We start from the raw sequence: 19,524 nt of genomic DNA on the forward strand, positions 1-19,524 counted from the left end.
ATTGTAATCTTTATCAATAATCATTATCAGTACAAATTACTAATCTTATATTTGATTTTTTTAATCAGGCAAAAGATAACAGGTTTCTTTAAAAAAACAAATATGTGACAAAACAGTTTGGGTTAAACCAAACTTGCCAATTATATCAATATCTGTTGTAATGCCGCTGCTAGTAAAAATAGTTTGGTTAAGGTGATGTCACACCTCAAAGGAAGTGTTTCTAATCCTGGTTAATACACTCCTGAGCCATACTTTCTTCTTTCTGGCACTTTGAAAGATGGCAGCACCTGTGAAGGTACAAGGTTACACTCCTACGTCCAAGAGGGAGACCATGGTAATGTTCTATCTTCTCAGTGATTAATTTCAGGATAAAATTGAGGTGTGCACAACAAACGGTATGTGTAAAAAAAACCCAATCAGTATCTGACAGTAGCTGGGTGAGCACCTGTCAACCTTGACAGATATAATCCTCTTAGGCCAGTTGTGTCATTAGTGTTATGATGATTTGTAGAAGTATAACACTGACCACCTGGCTGAGTGAGTAGACCAGGTAGTGGTGAGAAGGCCACAGTTCTATTGTAAATAAAAAAAAAATGTGTTTCTTAAATGAGTCATATTAAATATAAAAGCAGTTGAATAAGTTGGCATAAATAGAGGTATTTTCTAAGAAAGATATAAAGATGTGTGTACCTGAAAATATTACGTGTATTGTTATTCTAAAATGCAGAGGAAATTATGAGCAGGTTTGTAATCACACATGCATCTTTTTAAAAAAGATGTATATGAGTTATGTTAACAGATTTACATGGAAATGTAACATAAGTTTATTGAAATAATCATCTGCATATGTAGTTTTGTAACTCGTACTGGACTGCAAGAAGAAATGTTTTAAGGACTACTATGTGCAAAATATGAAAAAAAAAAAAATATATATATATTATTATTTCATGAATTATTACACTTCCCAAAGCTGCCTGCAGTGAAAGCGTACTCATTTCTAATTTTATTTCTTTTTATCTCTAAATGCCACCATTGGGGCAGACATCGTTATAAGATTTTTTTTCCTTTGGAAAGCAAAATTTGTACCTTAATGCACTATGAGAGTCCAGATTGTGAAATTAAGTTGCCCTACCATATGCTGTCAGACTGCGCTTCCTGTCACTTTGAATGAAAGACCTGTAAACAAATTGATACATTTCAGAGTCTGCAGATCAAGTGTCATTATGCTCTGTACTGAGTCTTACAAATGTTTTTCCTACTGATTTATTGCACAGTCTATGAAAGATGCTCGCAAAAGTGTAAACAAATTACTGAGATAAAGACATTTTACTAAGAGGAGTTTTGTAAGTTTCAGTTCTGGGCCAAGTTACTCCTCCCATCTCCCCTCCTTCACTGAGCCAGTCTCACATTTCCAGCTTGGCTAGATTCAGCTAATTAGTCAACTATGTACAACAATAGATATTAAACTAATCACTTGAACTGCGGTGGTGGTGCTGCGGTAGCGTTATCTCCTCACAGTAAGACATTGTCCTGTTCGATTCTCAGCTAAAGCGTCTTCTGTGTGGAGACATGCGTGAATGGGCGTACCTTCGTTGAAGGTTGTGTGTCAGAGCTGGCAACTCGGTACGTAAAAATCTACTGCCAATCATTAGCAGACCGGAGTTGTGCTGTGGCGACCCCTAACCGGGAAAAGCCGAAAGATACAACAACAACTTAGCCTGCTGTGAAACTGAATGTGCTCTGTTACTCTTCTCTTTTGAGTAGCATTTTCCCAAGAATTAATTGTATATTATTTATTTATTTTATTGGCATTTGTTTTCCGGGATAGCCCACTGGGCCTGAGAGTGCCCATTTTCAGTGGAGGCCCGAGGAGAAAAGCGCCACATATTACATATACATTGATGAGATAAAGTTACATAACGACTGTTAACAGATTCAAGTCACTAGTAAGCAATATACAAAATACAAAAATAACAATGATTTACATCCAGGTACAATATATACTTGTTGATATACAATTAGAATTAAGCTTTCTTTTCTTTAAAATTTCATCTTGTAGGTGAAGATGCATAAAACTGAGAGAGAGAAGAGTTTTCCTTATTATTAGATCAAAGGTGAGCACACTTGCATAGGTTAGATCTTCCTTACCTAATTCACAATACAGAATAGTTGTGTAAGAACTTACCATAACAATAGATGTCCTCTTCTCTTTTGCAGTATTCTTTGCCTTACATAACAATGAAATTGCACTGGATTTCTTATTAACAATGACCTCTCAAGTCTCTGATGTGACCCACGCATTGCTTTATGTTGCTTGTCGTAGTTGTATACTTCATGTAAGAGTATCTCTCATCCTCTCAGCAAAAGAATCACGGAGAAAGGTCCCAAATCCGACACTTTCAAATAGCAATACTACAAATTTAGTAAGCTTAAAAAAATAAGACTACATAAGTTGGCATTCATTTTCTGAAATAAAAGTCTTTAAATGTAAGTTGAGCATAATCCAACACCTTTTTCAAAAACCATTACAGATTGTAGCCAAAATGAGGAGCACTTGAGAAGTGTGCTGGTATGTGATCTAACACTCATACCCTTCTGTTCTCCATTATGACAACCCCAAATCAAACATGCATGTACATATTACATGACACATATGTATAGAAACAGTATCAAACTTCATGACATGTATGTATTGAAACAATACCAGCACCTTTAGTAGCACATACACCAGTGACACCATAATCCAAATGGGGCTCTCACTGACACTATACTGGCAAAAAAGGTGAAAGTATATATCTGAATCAAGCAACGATGTTGTTAGGGACAACACTGACCACAGCTTTACTCTTATTCTCTCCATTCATCACACATAACATTCACTGCACGCATGCAAATGCACACTTCCACTCTCCACCCATACCCATACCTGTGAACCTTGAGACTTTTTCCACCTGTTTGCAAAACAATGCTTTAATGGCTATGGCAAACCAAAGTGATTGACAGACACACACCCTGGCTGTTGCAACAAGACTCAGTCCAGCTTTGATCCACAGATCTGGTACACCATAAAGACAGACATGCACACATGCATGCATCCACAAAGACACACACAGACATGAACACACACAGACACACACACACATGCACAGACACACATGTGCACACGCACATATGCACACACGCACACACGCAGAGACACACATGCACAGACACTGTACTCATTGTGTACACACTGTGGATAATCATGTTGCAACAGTCGATTCTTCACAAACCAGTGATGCCTGGTTAATTTGCGCAGACTTGGTCAATGTCACTACACCTGTCTGCAAACCCAGTCTTATAACATCTGCTGCCTACACCTGTCTGCAAACCCAGTCTTATAACATCTGCTGTCTACACCTGCCTGCAAACCCAGTCTTATAACATCTGCTGCCTGTCATCTTCTCTGTACTTAGATGTCAGTCCACATCTTCAAAACTTGCTGAACATTACACTTTGACTAGGAAACACACACACACACACACACACACACACACACACACACACACACACACACACACACACACACACACACACACACACACACACACACACACACACACACACACACACACACACACACACACACACACACACACACGTCATGTGTGTGTGAACAGTGTAGCTTGGCCTCCTCTACAAAATGGTGCTCTAATGGCCAAGAGGTGTAAAATTATTGGCACGTGTCAACACAGGACTCCCCATGGATGTTCCAGCAAGCCCACTGCACTGACACCACTATCCCACAAGTCTGCTGCAGTTTGCAGTGAAAGAAAGGTTAGTTTGCTTTTTATTTGTTGTATTTTGTATTACTTTATTGCCTTTTTCTATTTTGTATACTGTGATTTGTTTTCTCTGCACTGTGTTTTAGTTGTATTCTGCTTTTAACTGCATATTAAAACTTGAAAAGAGACCACGGCTCTGTCTCTTGTGAGTCAGACAGAAATTTCTCCCACTCTCCCATCTGGTTACTGTTGTATTCTCAAACACCACTGTCTTTCTAGTTGCCTGCTCCTTATGTCAACTTGACCATATATCTCATTTCCTCTATGCTTTTACTGGCTGGTGTGAGTAAGCACAAAATTATCATTTTGTGAAATCACTCCCCTTCAACTGACTTCCATGGTGGTGCAGCGGTAGCGTTGTTGCCTCATAGCAAGAGGTTCTCCTGTTCGATTCTTGGCTGGAGTGCAGGGAGTGCCTTCTGTGTGGAGTCTGCATGTCCTCCCCGCAGTTGGGTGGGCGTTCGAAAGACATGCGTAAATGGGCATGCCTTTGTTGAAGGTTGAACGTTGAGCTGGCACCTCGGCATTCATGAAAATCTACTGCCAATCATTAGCGGACCGGAGTTAAGCCGAAAGACAACAACAACTCTCCTTCAACTATTTAAATTTATTGTCCATCCTACTGTATTCCATAGTACCAGAATACAAAAGTGACCACCCCCTTTCAATCTATCTTGCTGTTTTAAAAATAGTGACTCTCCACTAAAACTTAACTTTTTAGACAGGTAAAACTTAAGTTACCTACTTTCAATAGTGACTCTCCACTAAAACTTAACTTTTTAGACAGGTAAAACTTAAGTTACCTACTTTCAATAGTGACTCTCCACTAAAACTTAACTTTTTAGACAGGTAAAACTTAAGTTACCTACTTTCACATCTAACTCCTCTAGTGCATACTGCAGTGTTTAGGATAAACAATTGTTTTCATCTTACCTTTCAGCATTTATTGAAAGACCACCAGTTATTGGACAGCTCACATTCTGCCTCTCAGTAGTCATCTTGGGATTAGTGCTTCTGTTTTCACCTGGGAGAGAAGGAGTGCAGTTACATTATTTCCTGGAGACTGCTGACCACCAGAAAGCTTAATAACTGCTTTATAATTGACAGCTTAGAATCTGTTCTTATATTCTGATCCTGGTGAAATAACAGCAGAGTGCATTAATTCCCGACTCTTTCTGGTTGGAGAATGAGTGTCTGTGCTTAACGTACTTGACTGGTCTGGGTGCTATTTGAGGCATTTACCAGAAAAAGGCTACAAGCCTGCAGAACCTTGCATCATCTGGGACAAGACTGTGGATGAGCAAACAGGCCATGGTCTGCTTCTCTTTTTGAGATTGGTGCTAACATTTAGCTTTTGGTGAGAGAAGAAGCAAAGGAGTATTGTATCCCAACACAGTGAAGCTGTGCTGAGACCAGCATTAGTAGTAGCCAGGCAGTAAGTAGCCATTCATGCGACTCCCCTCTTTTTATCATTCTTGACAAGCTAATTCTTTATTTTTCAGTAAGTACTGTTTGATTTCTTCCTAACTTCAGAATATCTGCCTAAATACTTCATCCTTAAATTTTCAGGGTCTACATATTAGTTTCCCCTCAAATGGTTGGCAGTGCTCTGTACTGACTCAGACACCTTGAGTGACATTTTTCCTGTAAAAGGGGTATATAAGGAAACAGCTCCAGTACTTAGTAATAATGACCATCCCTCTTGGCATGTCTAAAGGTCAGCTCCTTGTGTTTTCTCCTATTAACCTGGTGAACTTGGGCATTCTGAGGCCGTGTAGCAACTGCCTCATATACATAGACAACCCACTCCTCTTACCTCCCAACACTCAGACTTGTGAGACATGCACTTATATATCCAAACTGGAAGCCATGCACTCTCAAGCCGGAATAACTGGTCAAGAGGAGAAGGTCAACACCTGCACCACACCAATGCAACACATAGGCCTCCAGAACACCGACTATCACAGCTCTCACATGAAAATACAAACCACACACCCACCTTCATTCAGGCTCTCAATAGAAATATATCCAAACAGCAGAGACCTCCAAGGCAGAAACGCACTCAACCACCACAACACAGCACAGACCACAAGACACATAGCTCACCTACACAGTGTGCCCCTCAACCTAAGCCCCTAAGGCAAAACAGCTTGCCCAATACACTAATCATAGGTGACTCGATAGTGAGGTACACTGATGTCCCTCTCACTAGGTTGAATAAGGAGAAGATAACAGTCAGCTGTCTATCAGGTGACAGAATCCGACACATAACACATGTACTCAGATCACTCCACAACAAGTACAAGTATGACTCTGTCGCTGTCAATATGGGTGTGAATGACCTGAGATGCACCTTCCTGGATTACATGAAAAGAGACATGGATGAGCTCTCGGATTATGTGGCCCAGGTAGGTATGACCCTAGCCCTGAGCAGCATCCTACCATCGCCCAGAAGTACAAGCAGAAAATGACTGACTTTAACAATTGGCTAAATTTCTGGTGTCATTCTAAGGGGATCCAGTATCTGTCTGCTTGGGATGACATGATTGACAGACCTTGATGCTTTGCCAGAGCTGGCCTGCATCTGTCACCCCTGGGTTTCTGGATACTGGCTAAGGCTCTTGACACCCCTATAGTGCCTTTTTAGGTGATGTTCCAAAGATCAAATTACCACCATAACAGCTCTAAATAAAAGCAATCTGAGGGTCATGCTGCTCAGTGCTAGAAGTCTAAATCTCAAGACGCACTTGCTCGAAGCACTCCTCAAAATGGAGAACATCGACATTTGTTCTGTAACAGAGACCTGTTTTAAAGCAGCAGAAAGCACCCCTGTGCTACCAGGCTATAACTCATTCCACACCTTTAGGCCTAAGAACATGGACCGAAGCTCCAAAGGCGGTGGTGTCTCCATATTCATAATGGATATGTACACCTCCAGACTAGTAGCCCAGCATAACGCATCTGCCATACTTCAGGTACAACTAACATTGGGTAGGACGGAGATTCAGGTTGTAGCCTGCTATAGGTCACCAACCATGTCCCAAGACTCTCACTCCACGTTCCTAAGCACCCTGGAAACTATTAGGGTCCAAACCAACACTCTCGTACTAGGTGATTTCAAATACCCCTCCATCAACTGGGAAAACTACTTATGCACCAACACATTGGCCCAACGCTTCCTGGAATTCATCAATTCCAATGCCCTGGACCAGCCCATTCTTACCCCACTAGAGGAAGCAACATCCTTGACCTGGTTATTACAAACATGGGCAACCATTGCTCTACACCAATAGTCAATTCCTCCCTGGCTAGATCCGACCACAAATTAATCACTATGGAAATCCACATCTCACCCAGACACCCCACAAAGGTAAACACCATGAAAAATGTCTCCAAAGCTGACTTTAGGCTCCTAAAAATAGAGGTGGCTAACTTCACGGTAACCTTGTCAATGGAAAATAGATGCACAACTGCCGAATCATACACCAGTGCACTGTACGAACACGTATATAAATACATGGAACTAGCCATACACAACTTTCTATAGAATGCCCACAGGAAATGGAAAACAAGGGATGTGCCCTCAGTATGGAAGAAAACAAGTTAAGAGAAGAGTTGCTTGATTTAATAGACAAAGATGGATATATCGAGATCAATGAGAGAAATAGACTGCAGAAGGTTAATAAAACCCCAAAAGTCAGAAGCTTGATAAAACAAATGAACACAGTAATTAGGACTGTCCACAGAGACCCATGCAATATAACAGAAGTAAACAGAATATATTACTGTGCTGCTAAATTAATAACTGATAAAGTTGTACCCCAGGAACATAGGGTAGCAAGGGAAAAGAGGGGGCAAAAGTGAATACTATCATGGAAATATCGGATAGAGAAATCTATAAAGCAGTTAAGACAAGAAGCATCATTAGAAGATTTTAGAAGAGGGAACAGATCAACAAAAATATTAAGAAAGATAGATGTGATAAAAGCAATGCGCAGTATTAGAACAGACCAGGATCTATTATGCACTATTGGAGATAACAAACTAAAAATTTCAAAACAGGCAAAAGACTTAAAAGATATGAAGATAAATATAAGGGAAAAGCACAAAATAAACAATTTACTGATAACCCAAAAAAGTTTTATAGAGAACTGGAAAATAAGGTAAAAGGAATTGATAGACCGCCAAAAAACGAGGAAGTAGATACATTTTGGAGAAGTATCTATGAAAATCCTGTGGAACATAACACAGATGCTAAATGGATAGAAGAAGTAAAAGAAAGAATAAGAAGTTTAAAGGTACAGGATATGAAATGCGATGAAGTAACAGCCAGAGAGTTTGAAACAAAGTTGAGAAAAGTTGCTAACTGGAAAACCCCAGGCCCAGATGCAGTGCCTAACTTTTGGCTTAAAGTATTAACTTCTTTGCACAAGGATTTAGCCATGAGTAAGAACTATTTATATGCACACCCGAACATACACCGCACTGGTTAACAACAGGAAAAACAATGCTCTTACTTAAGAGTGAACCTGCAAGCTACCCTAAAAATTATTGACCAATAACTTGTCTTCCGATAGGGGCGGCCACGGTGGTGCAGCAGTTAGCATTGCCACCTCACAGCAAGAGGTTCTCTGGTTCAATTCTCGGCTGGGGTGCCTTCTGCGCGGAGTCTGCATGTCCTCCCTGTGGTCACGTGGGATTCCTCCGGGTGCTCCGGTTTCCTCCCACATGCCAAAGACATGCTGTAGGTGGATTGGACACTCTAAATTGGTCCTAGGTGTGAGTGTGTGCATGTGTGTGCCTTCTGTGGAAGGTTGGTTGCTGGGCTGGCAACTTGACACCATAAAACTCCACTGCCAATCATGAGCGGACAGGTGATCTGCTGTGGCGACCCCTAACCGGGAAAAACTGAAAGAAGATGAAGAACTTGTCTTCTGATGATGTACAAAATATACACGGGAATTGACGTTGACAGAGTTTATAGTCATTTAGAAGAAAACTCAATTATGGCAGTAGAACAAAAAGGCAATAAAAGAAAGTCATATGGAACACAGGACCATTTGTTGCTAAACAAAGTTATAGTGGAGAATTGTAAGAAGGGAAAGAATGTATGGCATGGATTGACTACAAAAAAGCATTTGATAGTATCCCACATTCATGGATAAAAGAGTGCTTAAAAATGTATAAGATACACCATACACTGATTGACTACATTACAGTAACCATGAAACAGTGGCAGACCACTTTGCAATTAAGCCATGATAAAGTACAGATTATTATCCCAGGGATAAAAGTTCAAAGGGGGATATTCCAGGGTGACTCTCTTGTCACCCTTGCTATTCTGCCTTGCCATTAATCTATTAAGCTGTTTACTTAACAGCTTAGGCCACGACTATAATTTGGCTTCTAGAAAGCAACAAAGTCTAATGACTTCTCATCTTCTCTTTGTTGATGATTTAAAATTGTATAGCTCATCAGATGAGGAACTCCAAGCACAGCTGCAGGTTGTTAAAACTTTTTCAGATGATATTGGAATGTCATTTGGTCTTAAATGTGCAAAAGCAACCTTTAAAAAAGGAAAATTGCAGCACCAGGAAAACATCAGTTTGGGACAAGAATGTGATATAAAAGAACTTGAGCATGAGGGGGTGTATAAATACTTGGGAATTGATGAAGGATCAGCAATAAAACATGAACAAATGTGAATAAAGCTTAGTAAGGAGTACTTTAAATAACTTAGATTAATCCTGAAAACAGCAATGACACCTAGGAATAAGATCCAAGCTATAAATCAATTTGCTGTTCCTGTCCTAACTTATAGTATTGGAGTGATTGACTGGCCCCAAAAAGTGTTCGATAGGTTGGATATTAAAACAAGAAGGATACTTCATGCTTACCAAATGATTTATAAAAATCAGTGCATACCAAGATTATATATTCCCTGTTCTGAAGGAGAGATGGGCCTCCTTGAAATTGATTACATGCATAGATCTGCAATCATGGGACTCCACACATATCTACTGACCTCACAAGATCCAAATGTGGTGAAATTTTTGAAACACGATGAGAATAAATCTAAGATGACATCTCTGCTTAATTTAGCAGAAGCATATCAACATCAAGCAGGAATGGAAATCAAACCAGAAGTGGATAAAAACCAGGCAACAATTGAATGTGCTAAAAAACAAAAGAAAGAACATAAGGTGAAAGACCAGATGAGAAGTCAAGAAATGTGGAAAAAACATAACTATAGTTGCAAGTATAGAAAACTTCTGGAAGAGCCTTATGTTGATCAAGAATGAATGCAGGAATGGTTAAGGAAAGGTGAATTTGCATCAAGAAATGAAAGGTTAATATTGGCAGCCCAAGATAGTGGGCTATGTACACGCTGGTTTACTAAGTCCATTGAACATGTGGGAGAAACAGATATATGTAGGTTTTGTGGAACCGAATTGGAAACAGTCACACACCTTATTGCTGGTTGCGACTCTCTAATGGCAGAGGGACTGTATACTGAAAGGCATAATAATGTGGCGAGATTGTTACACTGGAGAGTGTGAAAACATTATGGTATCGAAGTGGCTGAAAAACAGTGGAAACATGAGCCACAGAGAATCAAAGAAAATAATGAAGTTTACATCACATGGGATCACCGAATACCAACGGTCCAAAAGATAGATGCTAGAAAACCGGATATAGTGGTCCATGAAAAGAAGATAAAAGTAGCATTAATCATTGAAATCACCACATCTAGTGACTACAGCATACAGAGACACAAAGTCATAAAATACCTCGATCTGCAGGCAGAAATGAGAGCCACGTGGAAGAAAGATACCCAGACAGTTCCAATAGTAGTAGGAGCAACTGGTCTTATAAAAAGGAATTTACAATCGTATTTATTTATGTTACCAATTCATGTAACACCGTACGAATTGCAGAAGGAGTCATTACTGGGCACATTGCGGGTGCTGCGAAGAGCACTTTTGGCTAACATCAAAGATGGAAACAACACTAATTTCATGAACTTTAATCGTACTTTGACTTGGGAATGGGGTCCATTCCGGTCATGGTATTAGAAACCAAAAGACTTGGAGAAATTAAATACAACAGAACCAAGACACTCTCCTCCAAAAAAGGAAGCCAATCTGGTGGTCCCCTGCCATTTATAAACTCTACAACAGAAGGAAGAAACTGTTGCAGAAAATGGTGAAGTCCCAAGACTAGAAAAACTCCCTTATTAGCTTCAACAAATAGTTGAGATCCCTCATCAAAACCTCTAAAGCCAGCTATAAAGGCAGAATTGGGGCAGACACTAAAAACAACCACAAAGCCTTCTATATTTATATCAAGAATCTCCACGACAATACCTAGGTTTTCTCTGAGTTACTGCACAGTGGTACCTCCTATACTGTGCCAACAGATATTGCCAACATACTAGGTGACAGATTCAGTGCAATAATTCCCAGAGCCTGTTGTTGCTCCCCCTTTATGGAGAGGGATTACTGTAACAGTGCGCCATTCGGTAGGGACAAAGGCTGAGGTAAGGCTGTGATTGAACAGGGCAAACAGATGTGGTGTCAGTTTGTTTTGTCGTTCATGTAGAACACAGTCAGGGTTATTATCAGGTCCCATGGATGCTGTATTCTTGGCCTTGGACAATGCAGCTCTTACTTGTGCTGCAGAAATACTGGGTACCTGGCATTTTTCTGGTATTGTGATTGGGCATTTGGAGCGGGGGTAAAGTTAGCACTGAATCTGTCAGCTAGTATGTTGGCTATATCTGTTGGCTCAGTGTAGAAGGTACCATTGTACAATAACTAAGAGCAAATCTGGGTATTTCTGTAGAGATTCTTGATAGAACTATAGAAAGCTTTGTGGTTGTTTTTAGTATATGCCGCAATTCTGCCTTCATAGCTAGCTTTAGAGGATTGGGAAGGGATCTCAACTTTTTGTTGAGGCTAATGAGCGTGTTTTTCCAGTCTTGGGACTTCATTATTTTCTGTAACAGTTTCTTCCTTCTGTTGTATTCTTTATTGATAGCTGGGGACCACCAGATTGGCTTCCTTTTTTTGGAGGAGAGCATCTTGGTTCTATTGGGTATGGCTAGTTCCATGCATTTATGTATGTGTTCCTACAGTGCATTGGTGTATGATTCGGCAGTCATGCAGCTATTTTCCATTGACATGGGTGCCGTGAACTTAGCCACCTTTGTCTTCAGCAGTCCAAAGTCAGCTTTGGAGAAGTTTTTCAAGGTGGTCACTTTTGCAGGGGGTGTGGGTGAGATGAAGATTTCAATGGTGATTAGTTTGTGGTCAGATCTAACCAGGGAGGAATTGACTGTTGGTGTAGAGCAATGGTCGCACATGTTAGTGATAACCAGGTCAAGGATGTTGCTTCCTCTAGTGGGGGTCAGGATGTGCTGGTCCAGGGCACTGGAAATGATGAATTCAAGGAAGTGGCGGGACAGTGCATTGGTACAGGAGTAGTTTTCCCAGTTGATGGAGGGGTAGTTGAAGTCTCCTAGTATGAGACTATTGGGCTGGACCTTGATAGATTCCAGGATGCTTAGGAATGTGGAGTGGGAGTCTAAGGACATGTTTGGGGTTGTATAACAGCCTATGTCCTGAAGCGTCATCTTACCCAATGTTAATTGTACCTAAAGTATTTCAGATGCATTATGCTGGGCTGCTAGTCTGGAGGTGTGTAGATCCTTTAAGAACATGGAGACACCACAGACATTGGAGATTCCAGCCATGTTCAGAGGCTGAAAGGAGTGGAATGAGTTGTAGCCTGGAAGTGAAGTGGTGTTTTCTACCACTTTAAACCAGGTCTAAGTTACAGCACAAATTTTGACATTGTCCATTTTGACGAGCGCTTCGAACGAGTGCATCTTAAGATTTAGACTTCTAGCATTGAGCAGCATGACACTCAGATTGTATTTGTTTATAGTTGTTATGGTGGGATTTTGGTCTTTGGAACAGTGCCTAAAAAGGCATTATAGGGGTGGAAAGAACCTTAGCCAGTACTTAGACTCCATGGGGTGACCGATGCAGGCCATCTCTGGCAAAGCATCCAGGTCTGTCAATCATGTCATAGTAACACAAAACACACACCTACATTCACAGAGGCTCTCAATAAAAATCTGCCCAAACAACAGAAACCTCCAAAGCTGAAACACAAGCAACCACCACCCCCCAACACTACCCAAATTACACATAGCCAAAAATATCACCACTCAACCTCAGCCCGTAAGGCAAAACAACTTACCCAACACACTATTCATAGGTGACTCTATAGTGAGGCACACTGATGTCCCAGTCACCAGGCTAAACAAGGAGAAAGTTACTGTCAGGTGCCAGGATGCGCCACATAATGCAAGCACTCAGGTCCCTCCGAGCCACATGCTCCAGGGACCTACACCTTGCCACCACAATAAGCAGAACATGCTGGAGGGATAGATTCCTGTCCCGGAGACTTCCCATGCTCTGGAACAGACTACCCATTCATGTCAAGCAAAGTTCCTCATTAGCTCCCTTTAAGAAAAATCTCGACAATTGAATGGGAAATAGGAAATTCACCTTGGGGATCACTTCTGTGGCTCTGCTAGACAGGGGCACAGGAAATAACTTTCTTGGGTGGCGAAATCCAGGGAACTTTTTTGGCTAGGCTTATATAGGCCCCAGGACCAATAGCCTAATACCTACCTATGAACCTATTTCATCCCATGCAGACAGATACTGGATACTCTTAGAATGACACGAAGGAACTTAGCCAATTGTTGAAGTCAATCATTTTCTGCTTGTACTGCGATATCATTGTGGGTGATGGTAGGTTACTGCTCAGGGCTAGGATCATACCTGCCTGGGCCACATAATCTGAGAGCTCTATCATGTCTCTTTTCATTTAGTCCAGGGAGGTGTGTCTCAGGTCATTTACACCCACATGGACAATGACTGAGTCATACTTATATTTGCTGTGGAGTGACCTGAGTGCATGTGTTATATGACATATCCTGGCACCTGATAGACAATTGACTGTCACCTTCTTCTTGTTCAGCCTAGTGAGTGGGGCATCTGTGTGCCTCACTATTGAGTCTCTTATGATTAGTATGCTGGGCAAGGTATTTTGCCTTAAGGGCTTAGACTGAGGGGCACACTGTGGAGGTGACCTATGTGTACTGTGGTTGGTGGTGTGTTGTGGTGGTTGATTGCATTTCTGCCTTGGAGGTCTCTGCTGTTTGGGTAAATTTCTATTGAGAGCCTCTGCAAAGATGGGTGTGTGGTTTGTGTTTCTATGTGTGAGCTGTGCTGATTGGTGTTCTGGAGGGCTATGTGTTCCATGTGGTGTGGTATGGGTGTTGACCTTCTCCTCTTGACCAGCTAGTACAGTCTTGGCTGGAGAGTGCATACCTTCCAATTTGGTGATATAAGTGCATCTCTCACAAGTCTGAGTGTTGGGAGGTAAGATGAGGGGGTTGTCTGTGTACATGAGGCAGTTGCTACACTGCCTCATAATGCCCAAGTGCACCAGGTTAGCTGGTGAAAGCACAGCAAACTGCCCTTTAATCATACCAGGAGGGGTGGTCATAACTAATAAGTACTGGTGCTGTTTACTGTGTAAAACAGCTAGTGCTGATAGTACCTAGGTGTGCTATAGTAATTGCTACAAAAGCCTGGTGAAGTGCAGAGCAATTAACTGATTAGAAGTGCAAGAGAGAAAAGAACTAGCAAGGCCTAGGGGAAAATTTGTAGAGGAGACTTTCTGGCAGCTGTAATGGTTTGCCTCAGCTCAGTGCGATGTGAGGAGCTTAAACAAATGCAAATCCATGGAAACACTGGCTTTTAAACTAGAAAGTTGAAAGGGATGGAAAGACGGCCAATAAACTACAATGTCTGGGCCAGAAATCACTCCTCTTGTGGTAGATAGGCTACCTAGTGCTTACCACTCCCACTGATAAGCTAGAAGGCTTCCCTCCAACACAGAAAGACCTGGGAGACTCAGAAACTTCCAGACAGTCTAGGATACAGTAACTCTGTATCTGTACTACCTAGTCACAGCAAAGGTGGGAAACAAGACAGAGAACACAGTAAAAACTACTTAATACAGGAAAGTAAGCTAAAAATGCATTAAATACAGTACAAAATGCACGGCAAGCTAGCACACACGAGTGTGTAGCAATATTAAAACAAATGCAGTTTAAACAAATGCGATTTAGTTAAAAACAACTAAAAACAAGTGCAGAATGCAGTAAATAAGCAACAAAATCAAAATGGAGGCACTTAGAGTATCTCTTTCTCCTTCTAGTTGCTCTTGCAGTCAGCAGAATACCAATTCTGAATCCGTGGAGCTTAAACAAGCGCAAATCTGTGCAAACACAGACATTTAAACCAGAAAGTTGAAAGGGATGGAAAAACTGCCCAAACGGCCAATAAACTACAATTGTTGGGCTAGAAAACACTTGTCTTGTGATAGATAGGCTACCTAGAGCTTACCACTCCCACTGATAAGCTAGAAGGCTTCCATCAAACACAGAAAAGCCTGGAGGGACTCAGAAACTTCCAAACAGTCTAGGATACAGCAACTCTGTATCTGGACTACACTAGTCACAGGAAAGACAGGAAACAAGGCAGAGAACACTGAAAAAACTACTGAATACAGGAAAAATAAGCTCAAGTGCAATAAATACAGTAAAAATGCAGTTTACGCTAGCACACTTGACTGTGTAACAATATTAAAATGAATGCAGTTTAAATAAATGCAATTTAGTTAAAAATTACTCAAGGTTACTGACACTTAGCTCAGCAATTGCAGAGAACCCATTGCCCTGACACAACTCTCCTCACAGCAGGGCAACAAGGAGCTATTAAGCCAGCTTTGCTCCACAGTTTTCTGTTACATCATGCACACATGTATAGACACACACACACACACACACACACACACACACACACACACACACACACACACACACACACACAACTCACAGTAAGCCAAATGCATAGACACAACTCTACCCCTAGCAAGTCAGCAAGCAGGTGTTATTCCATCTTTGCTCACCAGTTCTCCATTGCACCCTGCATGCGTGAATGCACAAACACACACACACACACACACACACACACACACACACACACACACACACACACACACACACACACACACACACACACACCATGCACATGAACTATGTTGCTTTACCCGCCTCTCCACAAAGTACTGCTGCAATGACAATGAGGGATCAAAGCTACTGGCACTATCAGTTCAGAATACCCCTCCAGCAATTGCAGCAGGTCTGCTGCAGTGATACAACTATCCCTATAGCAGGGCAGGAAGAAGATGTCAGTCCATGTTCACTTAGAATCACAGGATCATAGAAAGTTACTAGGCCCCGAGCCCCTTACAAGCCTAGTCAAGAATTTAGGCCATGTTCCGACAAGTCAGCACCCGATGCCCCTGTCCAGAAGGGACACAGGTGGAATTCCAGGGGTATATTTTCTGTTCCCATCCAGATATTCAGGTTGCGCTTAAAAAGGGTTAATGAGGTACTCTGCTTGATGTGGAGAGGGAGTCTATTCCACAGAAGGGGGAATCTCTGGGACACAAATCTGTCCTGCCAACAAGTCACAGACCAGGTTGATGTCACGCATGCAGGCTACTCAAGTGTAACTTGACTTGCAAATGTGGAGCAGTCCCATCAAGGTGGGGTCTGAGATTGCTTTGTATGCCAGACAGAAGTCACCTCTGAGGAGTCTGTATGAGACTAGAGGGACAGGACTTTTAGCTTATCTGTGTAGGGTAGATGTTTGAGGCCCTGGATTCTCCAGGTGAGGAACCTCTGTGGTCTCTCCAGCGGCTGCGTGTGCTTTGTGAGGTACATGCCAAAGGGGCATTGTACTCAATAATGGGTCTTATAGGGGAAGAATACAGGGATGTTATAACCTCCTTGTTCATGGATGAAATACCCTTACTAACGAGGTGGGCTATGTAGAAAGCTTTCTGTACAACAGAGGCAACATAGTGCTCTAAAGTCAGTTTGCTATCAACCTGGATGCCCAAGTCCCTCACGACTGAATGTGTGCTTAGGACCTTGTTATTAATGTGATAATTTGTGGTAGCATCACTCTCCCCAAATAGATGATGATGATGCATTTTTTAGCATTTAGTTTGAGGCCATGTTTCTGGCACCAGTCATTTGTTTGAGTGAGACCCTCTTGGAGGATGTCCACATCACTAGCGGAATTGATGACAGTGCGCAGCTTGCAATCATCTGCAAGCTTGGTCAGGTATAGCCCACTGATTTTGGCCTGTACTTCAGAAAAGTATATCCCAAACAACAGAAGCCGCAAGACTGATCCCTGGGGTATTCCACTAATTATAGGTACTGCTTGAGGTGGCTTCCTCTATTTTCACTAGGTGGGTTCTATCAGTAAGCCAGTTTGCTACCCATCTGGTAACATATAGATTGATGCCTAGCTGAGAGAGTTTATCTTTTATACCCAAGTGGGGAATAGTATCAAAGGCTTTGGCCAGGTGAAGGTAGGCAGTGTGCACTGTCTTCCCCTCGTCCATGGCTTTGGTGACTGTCTCAAAGAAGTTGACCAGATTTAACAGGCATGACTTCCCCTTAATTAAACCAAACTGTGTGGGATCGAGTGTTTGGATGTTGCCAATGTTGCATTAATGAGGTCCATAATAATCTGTTCCATGGCATTACAGATCAGGCTAGTTTGGCTGATGGGTCTATAATTTCCTGGGTCAAAGGACACTCCACCTTTGTGCAAAAGGATAACAGTGGCTGTCCTCCACTCAGCGGGGATGAAGCCGGTACTCAGGCTTTGGTTGAATAGAATGCCTAATGGTTGTGGAAGTTCCTACCTGAGTTTATGTAGGATGCAGCCTGAGATGTTATCGGGTCCCATGGAGGCTGGATATTTTGCCTTTAAGAGGGCAGTGATGACTTGCTCCCTTGAGATAAGGGGGTCAGGTGCTGGGGATGTCTTGATTTACTGATGGGGGGACAGAGGGGTGAAGTTTTCACTGAACCTGTCTGCCAGCAGGTTGGCTATATCTACTATGTTTGTGTATGTGGTATCCTTGACCACCAGTTCTGAGCAGATCTGAGTGCTTCCTTTGAGATTGTGGACATATGTGAAAAAGGCCTTATGACTGTCTTTAGTACATGTGGCCAGTTTGGCTTGAAGTTTGCTTAGGAGGATTTCACTGATGCTCTTATTTGCTTGCTCAGGCTAAGGAGAGATTGCTTTCAATTTGGTACCTGCTCCTTCTTGGTCCTGGACAGAAATTTTTTTCCTTTTATTATAGAGTTTATTTATTGCAGATATGCACCAGACAGGTTTACTCTTCCTTGAGGAGGAGGATTTTGTCCTACTGGGTATTCCTGATGCCATGCAGCTATATAAATACTTGTATAGTACTTTGGTGTTAGTTTGGACTTATGTGCCAGTTCCTATAGAGGGGGAGGGGGCTGAGAAACTGTTTATACCTTCCCTCAGGAGGTTTTAATCAGCTTTGGAGAAGTTTTTTTGTTTGACTCTAGCTAGGGGGGACTGGGGGAGATGATGACTTTGAAAGTGACCACTTTGCGGTCAGATCTTACCAGGGAGGATGGCACTGTAGGGATGCTGCAGCTGTAACTCATGATGGTTAATACCAAGTCCAAGATATTATCACCTCTTGTGGGGGTGTCGACCAGCTGGTCCAAAGCATTTACAATAACGAAATCAAGGAATCTCAGGGCATTTGTGTTTTGGCATGAGTAGTTCTTCCAACCTATGGATGGATAGTTAAAGTCGTCCAGGATCAGGGGAAAGGGTTAAACCTTGATAGATTTGAAGAGGTCCAGATAAGTGGAGTGGGTATCTTGAGTCAAAGTTGGGGACTGTAGCATAGTTATGATGTGAATAGGAGTCTTGTTAATCGTTAACTGCACATGGCGTGTATCCTGTGCGTCATACTGTTTGACCAGCCTGGAGGTGTGTATGTCTTTAATATATATTGCAACTCTACCTCCTTTTGCTTTGCTGCCCACTGTTTGGGGTCTGAATGTATGATAGGATGAGTAACCTGGTATGGCTGGGGTGCTCTCCGGAGCTTTGAACCATGTTTCTGTGACTGCAAAAATGTCAGCATCTTCCAAGGTTAAGAATACTTGCAATAAGTGCAGTTTCATGTTTAGATTCCTAGCATTTAGCAGCATGACCTTTAGTTTGAGTTTTGATAAAATTTTCATATTGGTAGCTTTGACCTCATGGCATTGCCTAAAAAGGCACTGTGGGGGTGGCAAGAGCCTTTTCCAGAAGCCTGAAGCCCAAGAGTGACAGATGCAGGACATCTCTGGCAAAGTATTGTGGTCTGCTGATCATATCTTCCCAAGCTGTCAGGTACTGGATTCCCTTGGAATGACACCAGAAACTAACCCAATTTAAAGTCAGTCATTTTCTGTTTGTATTGACGCATAATTCTGGGTGATAGTAGAATGTGCTTAAGGCTAGTAACATACCTGGCTGGGGCACATATTCAGCGAGCTTGATCATGTCTCTCTTCATATAGTCCAGGGAGGTATGTCTCAAGTCATTCATGCCAACATGGACAATGACAGATTCATAACAGTGCCTGCTGTTGAGACACTTGAGTGCATGGGTTATATGGCGGATTCTGGCACCTGACAAACAACTAACCC

Source organism: Protopterus annectens, chromosome 1.part1, assembly GCF_019279795.1.
Source record: "Protopterus annectens isolate FY-2018-M chromosome 1.part1, PAN1.0, whole genome shotgun sequence".
Classification (NCBI taxonomy): domain Eukaryota; kingdom Metazoa; phylum Chordata; order Ceratodontiformes; family Protopteridae; genus Protopterus; species Protopterus annectens.